This window comes from Labrus mixtus, unplaced genomic scaffold (genome assembly GCF_963584025.1).
Source record: "Labrus mixtus unplaced genomic scaffold, fLabMix1.1 SCAFFOLD_30, whole genome shotgun sequence".
Taxonomy (NCBI): Eukaryota; Metazoa; Chordata; class Actinopteri; order Labriformes; family Labridae; genus Labrus; species Labrus mixtus.
The window spans coordinates 837,896-855,000 of record NW_026870100.1 but is presented as its reverse complement, the minus strand read 5'-3'; the positions used below and the strand labels follow the sequence as shown (position 1 = coordinate 855,000).

General features: G+C 41.8%; 11 non-coding genes and 9 pseudogenes across 11 annotated transcripts; all 20 read left to right on the top strand.

The window, feature by feature from the left end:
- The window catches only part of LOC132960758 (5S ribosomal RNA), a 119-nt pseudogene extending 57 nt beyond the window's left edge, over positions 1 to 62 (top strand).
- A 122-nt stretch (positions 63 to 184) lies between these two features.
- On the top strand, positions 185 to 304 carry LOC132960859 (5S ribosomal RNA; annotated as a pseudogene).
- A 122-nt stretch (positions 305 to 426) lies between these two features.
- Positions 427 to 546, top strand: LOC132960957 (5S ribosomal RNA; annotated as a pseudogene).
- A 354-nt stretch (positions 547 to 900) lies between these two features.
- LOC132961476 (5S ribosomal RNA) lies at positions 901 to 1,019 on the top strand. Its single transcript, XR_009667838.1, has one exon. It is a non-coding gene; the product is annotated as a 5S ribosomal RNA (ribosomal RNA).
- A 119-nt stretch (positions 1,020 to 1,138) lies between these two features.
- Positions 1,139 to 1,257, top strand: LOC132961321 (5S ribosomal RNA). The gene has a single exon (XR_009667688.1). It is a non-coding gene; the product is annotated as a 5S ribosomal RNA (ribosomal RNA).
- A 123-nt stretch (positions 1,258 to 1,380) lies between these two features.
- LOC132960740 (5S ribosomal RNA) lies at positions 1,381 to 1,499 on the top strand (annotated as a pseudogene).
- A 121-nt stretch (positions 1,500 to 1,620) lies between these two features.
- Positions 1,621 to 1,739, top strand: LOC132961495 (5S ribosomal RNA). The gene has a single exon (XR_009667857.1). It is a non-coding gene; the product is annotated as a 5S ribosomal RNA (ribosomal RNA).
- Positions 1,740 to 1,861: 122 nt separating this feature from the next.
- LOC132961163 (5S ribosomal RNA) lies at positions 1,862 to 1,980 on the top strand. Its single transcript, XR_009667540.1, has one exon. It is a non-coding gene; the product is annotated as a 5S ribosomal RNA (ribosomal RNA).
- A 6,282-nt stretch (positions 1,981 to 8,262) lies between these two features.
- LOC132960956 (5S ribosomal RNA) lies at positions 8,263 to 8,371 on the top strand (annotated as a pseudogene).
- A 123-nt stretch (positions 8,372 to 8,494) lies between these two features.
- Positions 8,495 to 8,613, top strand: LOC132961514 (5S ribosomal RNA). Its single transcript, XR_009667876.1, has one exon. It is a non-coding gene; the product is annotated as a 5S ribosomal RNA (ribosomal RNA).
- Positions 8,614 to 8,732: 119 nt separating this feature from the next.
- On the top strand, positions 8,733 to 8,851 carry LOC132961334 (5S ribosomal RNA). Its single transcript, XR_009667700.1, has one exon. It is a non-coding gene; the product is annotated as a 5S ribosomal RNA (ribosomal RNA).
- A 122-nt stretch (positions 8,852 to 8,973) lies between these two features.
- LOC132961076 (5S ribosomal RNA) lies at positions 8,974 to 9,082 on the top strand (annotated as a pseudogene).
- A 122-nt stretch (positions 9,083 to 9,204) lies between these two features.
- Positions 9,205 to 9,323, top strand: LOC132960705 (5S ribosomal RNA; annotated as a pseudogene).
- Positions 9,324 to 9,445: 122 nt separating this feature from the next.
- Positions 9,446 to 9,564, top strand: LOC132961159 (5S ribosomal RNA). The gene has a single exon (XR_009667536.1). It is a non-coding gene; the product is annotated as a 5S ribosomal RNA (ribosomal RNA).
- Positions 9,565 to 9,685: 121 nt separating this feature from the next.
- Positions 9,686 to 9,804, top strand: LOC132961479 (5S ribosomal RNA). Its single transcript, XR_009667841.1, has one exon. It is a non-coding gene; the product is annotated as a 5S ribosomal RNA (ribosomal RNA).
- Positions 9,805 to 9,926: 122 nt separating this feature from the next.
- Positions 9,927 to 10,045, top strand: LOC132960696 (5S ribosomal RNA). The gene has a single exon (XR_009667448.1). It is a non-coding gene; the product is annotated as a 5S ribosomal RNA (ribosomal RNA).
- A 6,223-nt stretch (positions 10,046 to 16,268) lies between these two features.
- LOC132960830 (5S ribosomal RNA) lies at positions 16,269 to 16,387 on the top strand (annotated as a pseudogene).
- Positions 16,388 to 16,510: 123 nt separating this feature from the next.
- LOC132960649 (5S ribosomal RNA) lies at positions 16,511 to 16,629 on the top strand. Its single transcript, XR_009667422.1, has one exon. It is a non-coding gene; the product is annotated as a 5S ribosomal RNA (ribosomal RNA).
- Positions 16,630 to 16,753: 124 nt separating this feature from the next.
- On the top strand, positions 16,754 to 16,872 carry LOC132961501 (5S ribosomal RNA). The gene has a single exon (XR_009667864.1). It is a non-coding gene; the product is annotated as a 5S ribosomal RNA (ribosomal RNA).
- A 122-nt stretch (positions 16,873 to 16,994) lies between these two features.
- Positions 16,995 to 17,103, top strand: LOC132960993 (5S ribosomal RNA; annotated as a pseudogene).
- The last annotated feature ends 2 nt before the right edge of the window (positions 17,104 to 17,105 follow it).

Sequence of the window (17,105 nt, the reverse complement as noted above, 5' to 3'; positions counted from 1 at the left end):
AGGTTCGTGCCTGGTTAGTACTTGGATGGGAGACCGCCTGGGAATACCAGGTGCTGTAAGCTGTTTCATTTTTTTGATCATGTGTTTTTTTTTTATCATAGAGAGACATATTCACATGTCCAAAAATTCAGCCAGAATCAAGGCCATGACATCTTTAAAAGGCCCCTTTCTGCACACAATAATGGCTTACGGTCATACCACCCTGAACTCGTCCGATCTCGTCCGATCTCGGAAACTAAGCAGGGTCGTGCCTGGTTAGTACTTGGATGGGAGACCGCCTGTGGAATACCAGATGCTGTAAGCTGTTTCATTTTTTTGATCATTTGTTTTTTTTTTATCATAGAGAGACATATTCACATGTCCAAAAATTCAGCCAGAATCAAGGGCATGACATCTTTAAAAGGCCCCTTTCTGCACACAATAATGGCTTACGGCCATACCACCCTGAACAAGCCCGATCTCGTCCGATCTCGGAAGCTATGCAGGGTCGGGCCTCGTTAGTACTTGGATGGGAGACCGCCTGTGGAATATCAAATGCTGTAAGCTGTTTCATTTTTTTGATCAAATGTTTTTTTTTTATCATATAGAGACATATTCACATGTCCAAAAATTCAGCCAGAATCAAGGGCATGACATCTTTAAAAGGCCCCTTTCTGCACACAATAATGGCTTACGGCCAAACCAACCTGAACTCGTCCGATCTTGGAAGCTAAGCAGGGTCGGGCCTGGTTAGTACTTGGATGGGAGAACGCCTGGGAATACCAGACGCTGTAAGCTTTTTTTATTTTTTTGATCATATGTTTTTTTTTTATCATATAGAGACATATTCACATGTCCAAAAATTCAGCCAGAATCAAGGGCATGACATCTTTAAAAGGCCCCTGTCTGCAGACAATAATGGCTTACTGCCATACCACCCTGAACACGCCCGATCTCGTTCGATCTCAGAAGCTAAGCAGGGTAAGGCCTGGTTAGTACTTGGATGGGAGACCGCCTGGGAATACCAGGTGCTGTAAGCTTTTTCATTTTTTTGATCATGTTTTTTTTTATCATATAGAGACATATTCACATGTCCAAAAATTCAGCCAGAATCAAGGGCATGACATCTTTAAAAGGCCCCTGTCTGCACACAATAACGGCTTACGGCCATACCACCCTGAACACGCTGGATCTCGTTCGATCTCAGAAGCTAAGCAGGGTCGGGCCTGGTTAGTACTTGGATGGGAGACCGCCTGGGAATACCAGGTGCTGTAAGCTTTTTAATTTTTTTTGATCATATGATTTTTTTTTATCATATAGAGACATATTCACATGTCCAAAAATTCAACCAGAATCAAGGGCATGACATCTTTAAAAGGCCCCTTTCTGCACACAATAATGGCTTACGGTCATACCACCCTGAACTCGTCCAATCTCGTCCGATCTCGGAAACTAAGCAGGGTCGGGCCTGGTTAATACTTGGATGGGAGACCGCCTAGGAATACCAGGTGCTGTAAGCTTTTTCATTTTTTTGATCATATGTTTTTTTTTATCATAGAGAGACATATTCACATGTCCAAAAATTCAGCCAGAATCAAGGGCATGACATCTTTAAAAGGCCCCTGTCTGCACACAATAATGGCTTATGGCCATACAAACCTGAACACGCCTGATCTCGTCCGATCTCGGAAGCTAAGCAGGGTAGGGCCTGGTTAGTACTTGGATGGGAGACCGCCTGGGAATACCAGGTGCTGTAAGCTTTTTCATTTTTTTGATCATATGTTTTTTTTTTATCATATAGAGACATATTCACATGTCCAAAAATTCAGCCAGAATCAAGGGCATGACATCTTTAAAAGGCCCCTTTTTGCACACAATAATGGCTTACGGCCATACCACCCTGAACACGCCCGATCTCGTCCGATCTCAGAAGCTAAGCAGGGTCGGGCCTGGTTAGTACTTGGATGGGAGACCGCCTGGGAATACCAGGTGCTGTAAGCTTTTTCATTTTTTTTGATCATATGTTTTTTTTATCATATAGAGACATATTCACATGTCCAAAAATTCAGCCAGAATCAAGGGCATGACATCTTTAAAAGGCACCTCTCTGCACACAATAATGGCTTACGGCCATACCACCCTGAACACGCCCCTTTTGTTGTCAGAGTTTGTGTGGTGCTGAAGGAGAGCTGACGTGTCAGTACTGAGCAGGACAGCTGGACTAATTTGTTTGTTTTTTGGATGCGCTTTGGATTTATTTAAATACCTCAGATTGTGAGTGAATGTCCCCCAGCAGTCACTGACTGTTAGGGGGATCGTTTTTCTTTTCACCTTTTTTTCCTGTTTTTTTTCCACAATTTTGTGAAGAATTTTTGTTTTTTGTGAATGTTTGCTCGTATGTCGCGAGCAAACTCACACGGACGGATCACAAAGATGACAGGACCACGGACTGGAGAGATGGAAAAAGGAAAAGAGAACGGACAACAACGTGAACAAACAAACATGGCACTGAAACAAAGGAATGGATTAAACGACAACGAGAAGAACGACGGACAAAAAGGACGGATGAAAACGGCAAATGAAACAGGGAACGGAATGGATGACGGAGAGAGAGGAAGAGAGAGGAGCGGCGGGCTGATTGCTCCGCATGCAGAGAATGGGAGAGGTGGCGAGAGAGCAGAAAAAGAGGAAGCAAAAGTGTCTTTTGAGAGAAAACTAACACTAAACATTGAAATGGTGGGAGACAAAGTTCCTCTAAATCACGTCATGAGCAACATAAAAATGATCTGTGGGGGCCTGCTGGCGTGCAGAACCCTGGGACCTGAAAAACTGGAGGTGATGGTGAGCAACATTAAAGGAAAGGAAAGGCTGCTGGATGGATTTAAAATCGGAGAGACCAGAGTCGTGGCGAGAGAACTAAATAATGATGAGCTGGTGGTGTCTTTTTTAAACCTGCCAGCGTATATCACAGATGAAGAAATAGTTTGGAAGCTGAAGGGATGGGGAGTGAAACCGACATCACCAATAAAACGCAGAATGTGGCCTGGAACAATGATAGCTGACGGAACGAGGTTTGTCCGGGTCAGATTTAATGACCAGGTACAGTCACTCCCTTACTCCACAAAGTTTAACACTGTGATGGGGAACGAATACTTTAGAGTAATACATGATAGACAACAAAAAGTGTGCAGGATGTGCATCCAGCCGGGACACATCCTGAGAGAGTGTCCAGAATTTATGTGCCACAACTGTGGGGTGCAGGGACACTTTGTGCGAGAGTGCAGCGCGAACAGCACAAAATGCACAAACTGTAAAAAAAGAGAAAATGAATGTGAGTGTGAGAACGGAGAGGAAAGCAAGAACGAGGTGGAGGAGGTGTACGAGGATGAAGACGAGGCGGAGGAGGTGTACGAGGAGGAGGCGGAGGAGAAGGAGGTGATCGGAGCAAGCAGGAAGGAGATCAGAGAAGACGAGAACAGTGACGGAGAAATGGAGCAGAGCGGAGAGAGCGGAGGAGAACGGGCGTCAGAGTGCGAGCTGGAGACGCCGGAGCTGGCTGGAGAGGGAGGACAGCAGAAGCAGCGAAAAACGAGCGAGAGAGGGAAAAAAGGAGACGGAAGGGACGTGGCAGAAGACCCGGGGGTAAGCATGAGCACAGAGGGGAGGGAGATGCCTGAGAGTGGTGTTGGACAGGCGGGAGGGAGAAAAATCACGCTAAATAATACGGGTAAAAGCACCAGTCCCAATGAAACGGACAGCGAAATGGATGTGAGTGAACTGGCGAGTGCGCAAAAAAGACTAAGTCTTGGACAACGAAAAAAGTTGGTGAAAAAATTGAAATGTAAGGACAAATAATGACTGACAATAACCCCTGTAAATCCGTTTTTTTTGTTTTTATTTTTATGATAATGGCCTTTAATTTATTTTCGATAAACGTGAATGGACTAAGGAACAAAGAAAAAAGACATGCGATTCTTTCCTTGCAGAATGACGTTTTGTGCCTGCAGGAGACCAGGTGGGATGATTCCCTGGTGGAAGACATAAAAAAAGACTTTGTGGGCCATATTTTCTGCTCCAATGGCACGTCGAGGGCGAGAGGAGTGGCGGTTTTAGTCAAAACGGGTCGGGTAACAGGGGTAAATTTGGTTTATGGAGACAAAGAAGGAAGAATAATAGTAATAGACTGTGTGTATGAAACGAAAAATATAAGAATCATAAATATATATGCACCGAATGGAGAAAAAGAAAGGAAAACATTCTTCATTGCAATAAGCAAATGGTGGGAAAGGAATTGTATAATAATCGGTGACTTTAATGTGGCGATGACACCCACCGATGTGTCAAAAAATAATGTGTTTAAGGGGGATGTGAGCAGGGGGACACTTAAAGATATAATGATAACGAAACAATGCATTGATATTTGGAGACTGCTACATCCATGGGAGAGGGTGTTCTCCAGGAGACAAATTGTACTGAATAGATTAAAACAATCTAGAATAGATTATGCTTTGGTGACATGCGAGGTAGTGAGGTGGATTAAAGAAGTTGAATATAAAACTAATATGTGGAGCGATCACGCTGGAATAGAAATCACGTTTAGAAAAGAAACGAATGTACGTAAAGGAGGGATATGGTGCTTTAATGCAAGCTTGCTGGATGATGGAATGTTTGTGAAAAGTATGGAAAGATTGTTGAATGAGGTGGGATATGAGTGGAATGAGAGTGAAGATATGAATGTGTGGTGGGATAGTGTAAAAGTCAGAATTAAAAAAAAGTGTATCAATTATAGTAAAGAGAAAAAGTGGAGAGAAAATAGAAAGGAAGAGAATTTGAGAAAACAACTAAGTGAGGAAATAGCATCGCTTGACAGTGTAGATAATGTAGATGTCGAAAAATACATACATTTAAAAGAACAGTTGGGAGTGATTGAACTTAAAAAGAGTAGGGGTGCAGCCATTAGGAGTAAAATACAATATATGTATGAGGGGGAGAGGAGTACAGCCTTTTTTTTAGGTCTGGAAAAACAAAAACAAAAAAGAACAGAAATAAACGAATTATTAAATGAAGCAGGTAAAAGTGTGACAGATAAAAAGGGAATTTTAGAAATAGTAAAGGGCTATTATGAAAGCCTGTTTTCGAGACAGGAGTGTGATAGCGTGAGTGTGAACAGAGCTTTGGGTGCCTTAAAGAAAAAACTAAGCGAGGACGATAAAATGTGGTGTGATTGTGAGTTTACAGAGGGAGAAATCAGAAGTGCTTTAGAGGGGTTAAACAAAAACAAAAGTCCTGGGAGCGATGGCCTAACTGCGGAATTCTACCAAGCTTTCAAAGAGCAGCTGGTGCCCTTGGTGAACAAATTGAGTAAATATATGGAAAAAGTGAAACATATACCAAAAAGTTTAGGGGAAGGGGTGGTTACTATTTTTTACAAAAACAAGGGGGACAATAAAAATCTGGACAACTACAGACCAATCAGCCTACTCAACACAGACTACAAAATCATAGCGAAAACAATAGCCAATAGAATCAGGGAGGTAATAGGAACAATCATAGAACAAACACAATCATACAGTATACCAAACAGAGACATAGCAGACTCAATCATTTCAATAAAACAGACGGTCAGGGATATGGAAGGGGAGGGGGGAATATGGCTAGGGATTGATTTAAATAAAGCTTTTGACAGAGTAGATCACGGGTTCATGGGGAAGGTGTTAGAGAAGTTTGGATTCGGGGAGAGAATGAGAGAATGGATAAATATGTTGTATACAGGAGCGGAAAGCAAGATAAAATGTAACGGGGAACTAACTGATTCTTTTAAAATATCAAGGTCAGTGAGACAAGGATGTCCGATGTCAGCGCTGTTGTACAGCTTGGTAGCAGAGCCGCTGGCAGCACTGATATCGGAAGACGTAAACATAAAAGGTATAGGTAAGGAAAACGTAAAAATAATACAGTATGCAGATGACGTGAATATAATGGTAAAAGGAGAGGAGGATATAGAATTGATATTAAAACATGTACAAACTTATGAAAGAGCATCTGGGGCAAAAGTAAATGAAAATAAGTCAGAAATTATGTTACTAGGTAAGGAATCCAATCTAGTTAATAAGTGGGGATTTAAAACGGTGTGTGAGAGAAGAAAAGTGTTGGGAGTGAATATGGGGAAAAATGAGAATGAATGTGATGATGTAACATGGAAAGAGGTGGTGGGTAAAATTAAAAAAACATTGAATTTGTGGAAAGCGAGGGGTCTATTGTTGAGAGGAAGGGTAGCCGTAACAAATGCTCTCGTGTTGTCCAAAGTGAATCATGCGCTGAGTACTTGTACGCTTCCGGACTGGGCCTTTAAGGAGATTTCAAAGACCATTAGGGACTTTATTTGGAAAAACAAAGCAGCGAGTATAGCTCACAAAACAATAATAGGGGCTAAAGATCAGGGGGGGCTAGCTTTGATTGATTTACTTACAAAAAAAGTAGCACTAAGAGTCAAATTGATAGGCAAATTTATGGACCAGAACCGGAACGTAGTTTGGAAAAACCACTTCAAACAATATCTGTGCAGTTTTGGACTCTACAACGAGGACAACCTGTACCAGATCAATAACCCGGATTCATTTAAACACTTGCCACGGTTTTTCCAGGAAGTACTCAGTGCGTGGTATAAGGTTTCATCCTGGACTGTACCAGAGTGCGGAACGAGAGGGTCAGTGCTACGACTGCCCTTCCTCTCGAGCCCGTATTTTAAAAATGGGGAGAGGGTAATTAAGTGTGAAGCTATGTCGAAAGCGGGATATATTAGAATAAGGGATTTACTGAACTGTGGGGGGGATTTTGATTTACAAATGGTGGTGAGGGGTTTAAAAAATAAAGGGTGTGTGTGCAGAAAGGATGTGATTGAGAGAGTGTTTGCAAATGTAAAATTGTCTTTGTCGAGCGAATGGGAAAAATTAATCAAAGAGAAGGAGGGAGTGATGCAGGACGATGTGGGGGGGATCTCCCTGTGCCTAGGGGAGAAGAAACACAACATTACAGATGTCACTACAAAAATTTGGTATAGGTGCGCAATCACACATAGAATACAGAAACCCACATCCGAAGTAAAATGGACAGACACATACCCGGACATAACAAGCAACATGATATGGAAGAACATTAACATTCCGCATACACCACATGCAATATTTGACCTAGATTTCAAACTGAGGCACAGGAGGATCTTTACCTGCATCGTCCTGCATCAGATCCATAAGGAGAGGTATGAAAGAAAGTGTTGTGTATGTGAAAGTACGGATGAGGATTTAATACATTTGTTTGTTACGTGTGGGGAATTGGTTTATTTTTGGGGAAAAATAAGAGAAATGTTGGGGAAATGCAGTAAGAATGAGTGTTGGAATGAAAGGGGGTGGGAATTGTCGGTGTTGTTGGGGGTGGGAACAAAACAAAAAAATCACAATGTAATGAATATAATTTTGGCTTTTGCAAGAAAAGCGGTTTTTAACAGAAGGAATTATGCACTGTATGAAAGTAAGAAAATGAATGTGTGGAGAATGTTTGTGAATGAATGGAAAGCACATCTTAAATTGTTGTACATAGCGAATGAGAGTGAGTTTGTGAGAATGTTTGTGGAAGGTGCGAATGTGTGTAGAGTAAATGAGGAGGGAATTATGTGGGATGTCTAAATTATTTTGTTTTTGTTTTTTTGGTACGAGGGCTTCTTTTTTGGTCATGGGGAAAATGGGTGATTTGATTTGGTGGTTTTTTTTTTCTCAGTGGTTTTTTGAGAATACTGTGGGGTTTTTGTATGTTTTTGTGGTTTGTTTTCAGAGGGGTGTTTGCTTTGGGGGAGGGACTCAGAAGAGTTGTCATGAGTTGGGGGTATCAGGGGTGGTTTGAGTTTTTTTTCCTGATGCTATGTTTTTATTGTTTTTAGGGTGCCGTTTGCGTCAGAGGGGAGGTTTAATTTAGAGGGTGTATGTATTGTAATAGCATTTGTTGTAAATGATGTGAAAGAATTATAAATGTTTTTGTAATTTTGATAATAAAAGATGAAAAAAAAAAAACACGCCCGATCTCGTCCGATCTCGGAAGCTATGCAGGGTCGGGCCTCGTTAGTACTTGGATGGGAGACCGCCTGTGGAATACCAAATGCTGTAAGCTGTTTCATTTTTTTGATCATATGTTTTTTTTTTTATCATATAGAGACATATTCACATGTCCAAAAATTCAGCCAGAATCAAGGGCATGACATCTTTAAAAGGCCCCTTTCTGCACACAATAATGGCTTACGGCCAAACCACCCTGAATTCGTCCAATCTTGGAAGCTAAGCAGGGTCGGGCCTGGTTAGTACTTGGATGGGAGACCGCCTGGGAATACCAGACGCTGTAAGCTTTTTTTATTTTTTTGATCATATGTTTTTTTTTTATCATAGAGAGACATATTCACATGTCCAAAAATTCAGCCAGAATCAAGGGCATGACATCTTTAAAAGGCCCCTGTCTGCAGACAATAATGGCTTACAGCCATACCACCCTGAATACGCCCGATCTCGTTCAATCTCAGAAGCTAAGCAGGGTCGGGCCTGGTTAGTACTTGGATGGGAGACCGCCTGGGAATACCAGGTGCTGTAAGATTTTTCATTTTTTTGATCATGTTTTTTTTTATCATATAGAGACATATTCACATGTCCAAAAATTCAGCCAGAATCAAGGGCATGACATCTTTAAAAGGCCCCTGTCTGCTCAAAATAATGGCTTACGGCCATACCACCCTGAACACGCCTGATCTCGTCCGATCTCGGAAGCTAAGCAGGGTCGGATCTGGTTAGTACTTGGATGGGAGACCGCCTGGGAATACCAGGTGCTGTAAGCTTTTTCATTTTTTTGATCATATGTTTTTTTTTGATCATATAGAGACATATTCACATGTCCAAAAATTCAGCCAGAATCAAGGGCATGATATCTTTAAAAGGCCCCTTTCTGCACACAATAATGCCTTACGTCCATACCACCCTGAACTCGTCCGATCTCAGAAGCAAAGCAGGGTCGGGCCTGGTTAGTAGTTGGATGGGAGACCGCCTGGGAATACCAGGTGCTGTAAGCTTTTTCATTTTTTTGATCATATGTTTTTTTTTTATCATATAGAGACATATTCACATGTCCAAAAATTCAGCCAGAATCAAGGGCATGACATCTTTAAAAGGCCCCTTTCTGCACACAATAACAGCTTACGGCCATACCACCCTTAACACGCCCGATCTCGTCCGATCTCGGAAACTAAGTAGGGTCGTGCCTGGTTAGTACTTGGATGGGAGACCGCCTGGGAATACCAGACGCTGTAAGCTTTTTCATTTTTTTGATCATATGTTTTTTTTTTATCATATAGAGACATATTCACATGTCCAAAAATTTAGCCAGAATCAAGGGCATGACATCTTTAAAAGGCCCCTTTCTGCACACAATAATGGCTTACGGCCATACCACCCTGAACACACCCGATCTCGTCCGATCTCGGAAGCTATGCAGGGTCGGGCCTGGTTAGTACTTAGATGGGAGACCGCCTGGGAATACCAGGTGCTGTAAGCTTTTTCATTTTTTTGATCATATGTTTTTTTTTATCATATAGAGACATATTCACATGTCCAAAAATTCAGCCAGAATCAAGGGCATGACATCTTTAAAAGGCCCCTTTCTGCACACAATAATGGCTTACGGCCGTACCACCCTGAACACGCCCAATCTCGTCCGATCTCAGAAGCTAAGCAGGGTCGGGCCTGGTTAGTACTTGGATGGGAGACCGCCTGGGAATACCAGGTGCTGTAAGCTTTTTCATTTTGTTTGATCATATGTTTTTTTTTATCATATAGAGACATATTCACATGTCCAAAAATTCAGCCAGAATCAAGGGCATGACATCTTTAAAAGGCCCCTTTCTGCACACAATAATGGCTTACGGCCATACCACCCTTAACACGCCCGATCTCGTCCGATCTCGGAAGCTAAGCAGGGTCGGGCCTGGTTAGTACTTGGATGGGAGACCGCCTGGGAATACCAGGTGCTGTAAGCTTTTTAATTTTTTTTGATCATATGTTTTTTTTATCATATAGAGACATATTCACATGTCCAAAAATTCAGCCAGAATCAATGGCATGACATCTTTAAAAGGCCCCTTTCTGCATACAATAATGGCTTACGGCCATACCACCCTGAACACGCCCCTTTTGCTGTCAGAGTTTGTGTGGTGCTGAAGGAGAGCTGACGTGTCAGTACTGAGCAGGACAGCTGGACTAATTTGTTTGTTTTTTGGATGCGCTTTGGATTTATTTAAATACCTCAGATTGTGAGTGAATGTCCCCCAGCAGTCACTGACTGTTAGGGGGATCGTTTTTCTTTTCACCTTTTTTTCCTGTTTTTTTTTCCACAATTTTGTGAAGAATTTTTGTTTTTTGTGAATGTTTGCTCGTATGTCGCGAGCAAACTCACACGGACGGATCACAAAGATGACAGGACCACGGACTGGAGAGATGGAAAAAGGAAAAGAGAACGGACAACAACGTGAACAAACAAACATGGCACTGAAACAAAGGAATGGATTAAACGACAACGAGAAGAACGACGGACAAAAAGGACGGATGAAAACGGCAAATGAAACAGGGAACGGAATGGATGACGGAGAGAGAGGAAGAGAGAGGAGCGGCGGGCTGATTGCTCCGCATGCAGAGAATGGGAGAGGTGGCGAGAGAGCAGAAAAAGAGGAAGCAAAAGTGTCTTTTGAGAGAAAACTAACACTAAACATTGAAATGGTGGGAGACAAAGTTCCTCTAAATTACGTCATGAGCAACATAAAAATGATCTGTGGGGGCCTGCTGGCGTGCAGAACCCTGGGACCTGAAAAACTGGAGGTGACGGTGAGCAACATTAAAGGAAAGGAAAGGCTGCTGGATGGATTTAAGATCGGAGAGACCAGAGTCGTGGCGAGAGAACTAAATAATGATGAGCTGGTGGTGTCTTTTTTAAACCTGCCAGCGTATATCACAGATGAAGAAATAGTTTGGAAGCTGACGGGATGGGGAGTGAAACCGACATCACCAATAAAACGCAGAATGTGGCCGGGAACAATGATAGCTGACGGAACGAGGTTTGTCCGGGTCAGATTTAATGACCAGGTATAGTCACTCCCTTACACCACAAAGTTTAACACTGTGATGGGGAACGAATACTTTAGAGTAATACATGATAGACAACAAAAAGTGTGCAGGATGTGCATCCAGCCGGGACACATCCTGAGAGAGTGTCCAGAATTTATGTGCCACAACTGTGGGGTGCAGGGACACTTTGCGCGAGAGTGCAGCGCAAACAGCACAAAATGCATAAACTGTAAAAAAAGAGAAAATGAATGTGAGTGTGAGAACGGAGAGGAGAGCAAGAACGAGGTGGAGGAGGTGTACAAGGATGAAGACGAGGCGGAGGAGGTGTACGAGGAGGAGGCGGAGGAGAAGGAGGTGATCGGAGCAAGCAGGAAGGAGATCAGAGAAGACGAGAACAGTGACGGAGAAATGGAGCAGAGCAGAGAGAGCGGAGGAGAACGGGCGTCAGAGTGCGAGCTGGAGACGCCGGAGCTGGCTGGAGAGGGAGGACAGCAGAAGCAGCGAAAAACGAGCGAGAGAGGGAAAAAAGGAGACGGAAGGGACGTGGCAGAAGACCCGGGGGTAAGCATGAGCACAGAGGGGAGGGAGATGCCTGAGAGTGGTGTTGGACAGGCGGGAGGGAGAAAAATCACGCTAAATAATACGGGTAAAAGCACCAGTCCCAATGAAACGGACAGCGAAATGGATGTGGGTGAACTGGCGAGTGCGCAAAAAAGACTAAGTCTTGGACAACGAAAAAAGTTGGTGAAAAAATTGAAATGTAAGGACAAATAATGACTGACAATAACCCCTGTAAATCCGTTTTTTTTGTTTTTATTTTTATGATAATGGCCTTTAATTTATTTTCGATTAACGTGAATGGACTAAGGAACAAAGAAAAAAGACATTCGATTCTTTCCTTGCAGAATGACGTTTTGTGCCTGCAGGAGACCAGGTGGGATGATTCCCTGGTGGAAGACATAAAAAAAGACTTTGTGGGCCATATTTTCTGCTCCAATGGCACGTCGAGGGCGAGAGGAGTGGCGGTTTTAGTCAAAACGGGTCGGGTAACAGGGGTAAATTTGGTTTATGGAGACAAAGAAGGAAGAATAATAGTAATAGACTGTGTGTATGAAACGAAAAATATAAGAATCATAAATATATATGCACCGAATGGAGAAAAAGAAAGGAAAACGTTCTTCATTGCAATAAGCAAATGGTGGGAAAGGAATTGTATAATAATCGGTGACTTTAATGTGGCGATGACACCCACCGATGTGTCAAAAAATAATGTGTTTAAGGGGGATGTGAGCAGGGGGACACTTAAAGATATAATGATAACGAAACAATGCATTGATATTTGGAGATTGCTACATCCATGGGAGAGGGTGTTCTCCAGGAGACAAATTGTACTAAATAGATTAAAACAATCTAGAATAGATTATGCTTTGGTGACATGCGAGGTAGTGAGGTGGATTAAAGAAGTTGAATATAAAACTAATATGTGGAGCGATCACGCTGGAATAGAAATCACGTTTAGAAAAGAAACGAATGTACGTAAAGGAGGGATATGGTGCTTTAATGCAAGCTTGCTGGATGATGGAATGTTTGTGAAAAGTATGGAAAGATTGTTGAATGATGTGGGATATGAGTGGAATGAGAGTGAAGATATGAATGTGTGGTGGGATAGTGTAAAAGTCAGAATTAAAAAAAAGTGTATCAATTATAGTAAAGAGAAAAAGTGGAGAGAAAATAGAAAGGAAGAGAATTTGAGAAAACAACTAAGTGAGGAAATAACATCGCTTGACAGTGTAGATAATGTAGGTGTCGAAAAATACATACATTTAAAAGAACAGTTGGGAGTGATTGAACTTAAAAAGAGTAGGGGTGCAGCCATCAGGAGTAAAATACAATATATGTATGAGGGGGAGAGGAGTACAGCCTTTTTTTTAGGTCTGGAAAAACAAAAACAAAAAAGAACAGAAATAAACAAATTATTAAATGAAGCAGGTAAAAGTGTGACAGATAAAAAGGGAATTTTAGAAATAGTAAAGGGCTATTATGAAAGCCTGTTTTCGAGACAGGAGTGTGATAGCGTGAGTGTGAACAGAGCTTTGGTTGCCTTAAAGAAAAAACTAAGCGAGGACGATAAAATGTGGTGTGATTGTGAGTTTACAGAGGGAGAAATCAGAAGTGCTTTAGAGGGGTTAAACAAAAACAAAAGTCCTGGGAGCGATGGCCTAACTGCGGAATTCTACCAAGCTTTCAAAGAGCAGCTGGTGCCCTTGGTGAACAAATTGAGTAAATATATGGAAAAAGTGAAACATATACCAAAAAGTTTAGGGGAAGGGGTGGTTACTATTTTTTACAAAAACAAGGGGGACAATAAAAATCTGGACAACTACAGACCAATCAGCCTACTCAACACAGACTACAAAATCATAGCGAAAACAATAGCCAATAGAATCAGGGAGGTAATAGGAACAATCATAGAACAAACACAATCATACAGTATACCAAACAGAGACATAGCAGACTCAATCATTTCAATAAAACAGACGGTCAGGGATATGGAAGGGGAGGGGGGAATATGGCTAGGGATTGATTTAAATAAAGCTTTTGACAGAGTAGATCACGGGTTCATGGGGAAGGTGTTAGAGAAGTTTGGATTCGGGGAGAGAATGAGAGAATGGATAAATATGTTGTATACAGGAGCGGAAAGCAAGATAAAATGTAACGGGGAACTAACTGATTCTTTTAAAATATCAAGGTCAGTGAGACAAGGATGTCCGATGTCAGCGCTGTTGTACAGCTTGGTAGCAGAGCCGCTGGCAGCACTGATATCGGAAGACGTAAACATAAAAGGTATAGGTAAGGAAAACGTAAAAATAATACAGTATGCAGATGACGTGAATATAATGGTAAAAGGAGAGGAGGATATAGAATTGATATTAAAACATGTACAAACTTATGAAAGAGCATCTGGGGCAAAAGTAAATGAAAATAAGTCAGAAATTATGTTACTAGGTAAGGAATCCAATCTAGTTAATAAGTGGGGATTTAAAACGGTGTGTGAGAGAAGAAAAGTGTTGGGAGTGAATATGGGGAAAAATGAGAATGAATGTGATGATGTAACATGGAAAGAGGTGGTGGGTAAAATTAAAAAAAACATTGAATTTGTGGAAAGCGAGGGGTCTATTGTTGAGAGGAAGGGTAGCCGTAACAAATGCTCTCGTGTTGTCCAAAGTGAATCATGCGCTGAGTACTTGTACGCTTCCGGACTGGGCCTTTAAGGAGATTTCAAAGACCATTAGGGACTTTATTTGGAAAAACAAAGCAGCGAGTATAGCTCACAAAACAATAATAGGGGCTAAAGATCAGGGGGGGCTAGCTTTGATTGATTTACTTACAAAAAAAGTAGCACTAAGAGTCAAATTGATAGGCAAATTTATGGACCAGAACCGGAACGTAGTTTGGAAAAATCACTTCAAACAATATCTGTGCAGTTTTGGACTCTACAACGAGGACAACCTGTACCAGATCAATAACCCAGATTCATTTAAACACTTGCCACGGTTTTTCCAGGAAGTACTCAGTGCGTGGTATCAGGTTTCATCCTGGACTGTACCAGAGTGCGGAACGAGAGGGTCAGTGCTACGACTGCCCTTCCTCTCGAGCCCGTATTTTAAAAATGGGGAGAGGGTAATTAAGTGTGAAGCTATGTCGAAAGCGGGATATATTAGAATAAGGGATTTACTGAACTGTGGGGGGGATTTTGATTTACAAATGGTGGTGAGGGGTTTAAAAAATAAAGGGTGTGTGTGCAGAAAGGATGTGATTGAGGGAGTGTTTGCAAATGTAAAATTGTCTTTGTCGAGCGAATGGGAAAAATTAATCAAAGAGAAGGAGGGAGTGATGCGGGACGATGTGGGGGGGATCTCCCTGTGCCTAGGGGAGAAGAAACACAACATTATAGATGTCACTACAAAAATTTGGTATAGATGCGCAATCACACATAGAATACAGAAACCCACATCCGAAGTAAAATGGACAGACACATACCCGGACATAACAAGCAACATGATATGGAAGAACATTAACATTCCGCATACACCACATGCAATATTTGACCTAGATTTCAAACTGAGGCACAGGAGGATCTTCACCTGCATCGTCCTGCATCAGATCCATAAGGAGAGGTATGAACGTGTGGGGAATTGGTTTATTTTTGGGGAAAAATAAGAGAAATGTTGGGGAAATGCAGTAAGAATGAGTGTTGGAATGAAAGGGGGTGGGAATTGTCGGTGTTGTTGGGGGTGGGAACAAAACAAAAAAATCACAATGTAATGAATATAATTTTAGCTTTTGCAAGAAAAGCGGTTTTTAACAGGAGGAAATATGCACTGTATGAAAGTAAGGAAATGAATGTGTGGAGAATGTTTGTGAATGAATGGCAAGCACATCTTAAATTGCTGTACATAGCGAATGAGAGTGAGTTTGTGAGAATGTTTGTGGAAGGTGCGAATGTGTGTAGAGTAAACGAGGAGGGAATTATGTGGGATGTCTAAATTATTTTGTTTTTGTTTTTTTTGGTACGAGGGCTTCTTTTTTGGTCATGGGGAAAATGGGTGATTTGATTTGGGGTTTTTTTTTTCTCAGTGGTTTTTTGAGAATACTGTGGGGTTTTTGTATGTTTTTGTGGTTTGTTTTCAGAGGGATGTTTGCTTTGGGGGAGGGACTCAGAAGAGTTGTCATGAGTTGGGGGTATCAGGGGTGGTTTGAGTTTTTTTTCTGATGCTATGTTTTTATTGTTTTTAGGGTGCCGTTTGCGTCAGAGGGGAGGTTTAATTTAGAGGGTGTATGTATTTTAATAGCATTTGTTGTAAATGATGTGAAAGAATTATAAATGTTTTTGTAATTTTGATAATAAAAGATAAAAAAATTAAAAAAAACACGCCCGATCTCGTCCGATCTCGGAAGCTATGCAGGGTCGGACCTGGTTAGTACTTGGATGGGTGACCGCCTGTGGAATACCAGATGCTGTTTCATTTTTTTGATCATATGTTTTTTTTTATCATATAGAGACATATTCACATGTCCAAAAATTCAGCCAGAATCAAGGGCATGACATCTTTAAAAGGCCCCTGTCTGCACACAATAATGGCTTACGGCCATACCACCCTGAACACGCCCGATCTTGTCCAATCTTGGAAGCTAAGCAGGGTCGTGCCTGGTTAGTATTTGGATGTGAGACCACCTGGGAATACCAGGTGCTGTAAGCTTTTTCATTTTTTTGATCATATGTTTTTTTTTTTATCATATGGAGACATATTCACATGTACAAAAATTCAGCCAGAATCAAGGGCATGACATCTTTAAACGGCCCCTTTCTGCACACAATAATGGCTTACGGCCATACCACCCTGAACAAGCCCGATCTCGTCCGATCTTGGAAACTAAGCAGGGTCGGGCCTGGTTATTACTTGGATGGGAGACCACCTGGGAATACCATGTGCTGTAAGCTTTTTCATTTTTTTGATCATATGTTTTTTTTTTTTATCATATAGAGACATATTCACATGTCCAAAAATTCAGGCAGAATCAAGGGCATGACATGTTTAAAAGGCCCCTGTCTGCACACAATAATGGCTTACGGCCATACCACCCTGAACACGCCCGATCTTGTCTGATCTCAGAAACTAAGCAGGGTCGGGCCTGGTTAGTACTTGGATGGGAGACCGCCTGGGAATACCAGGTGCTGTAAGCTTTTTCATTTTTTTGATCATATGTTTTTTTTTTATCATAGAGAGACATATTCACATGTCCAAAAATTCAGCCAGAATCAAGGGCATGACATGTTTAAATGGCCCCTGTCTGCACACAATAATGGCTTACGGCCATACCACCCTGAACTCGTCCGATATTGGAAGCTAAGCAGAGTCGGGCCTGGTTATTACTTGGATGGGAGACCGCCTGGGAATACCAGGTGCTGTAAGCTTT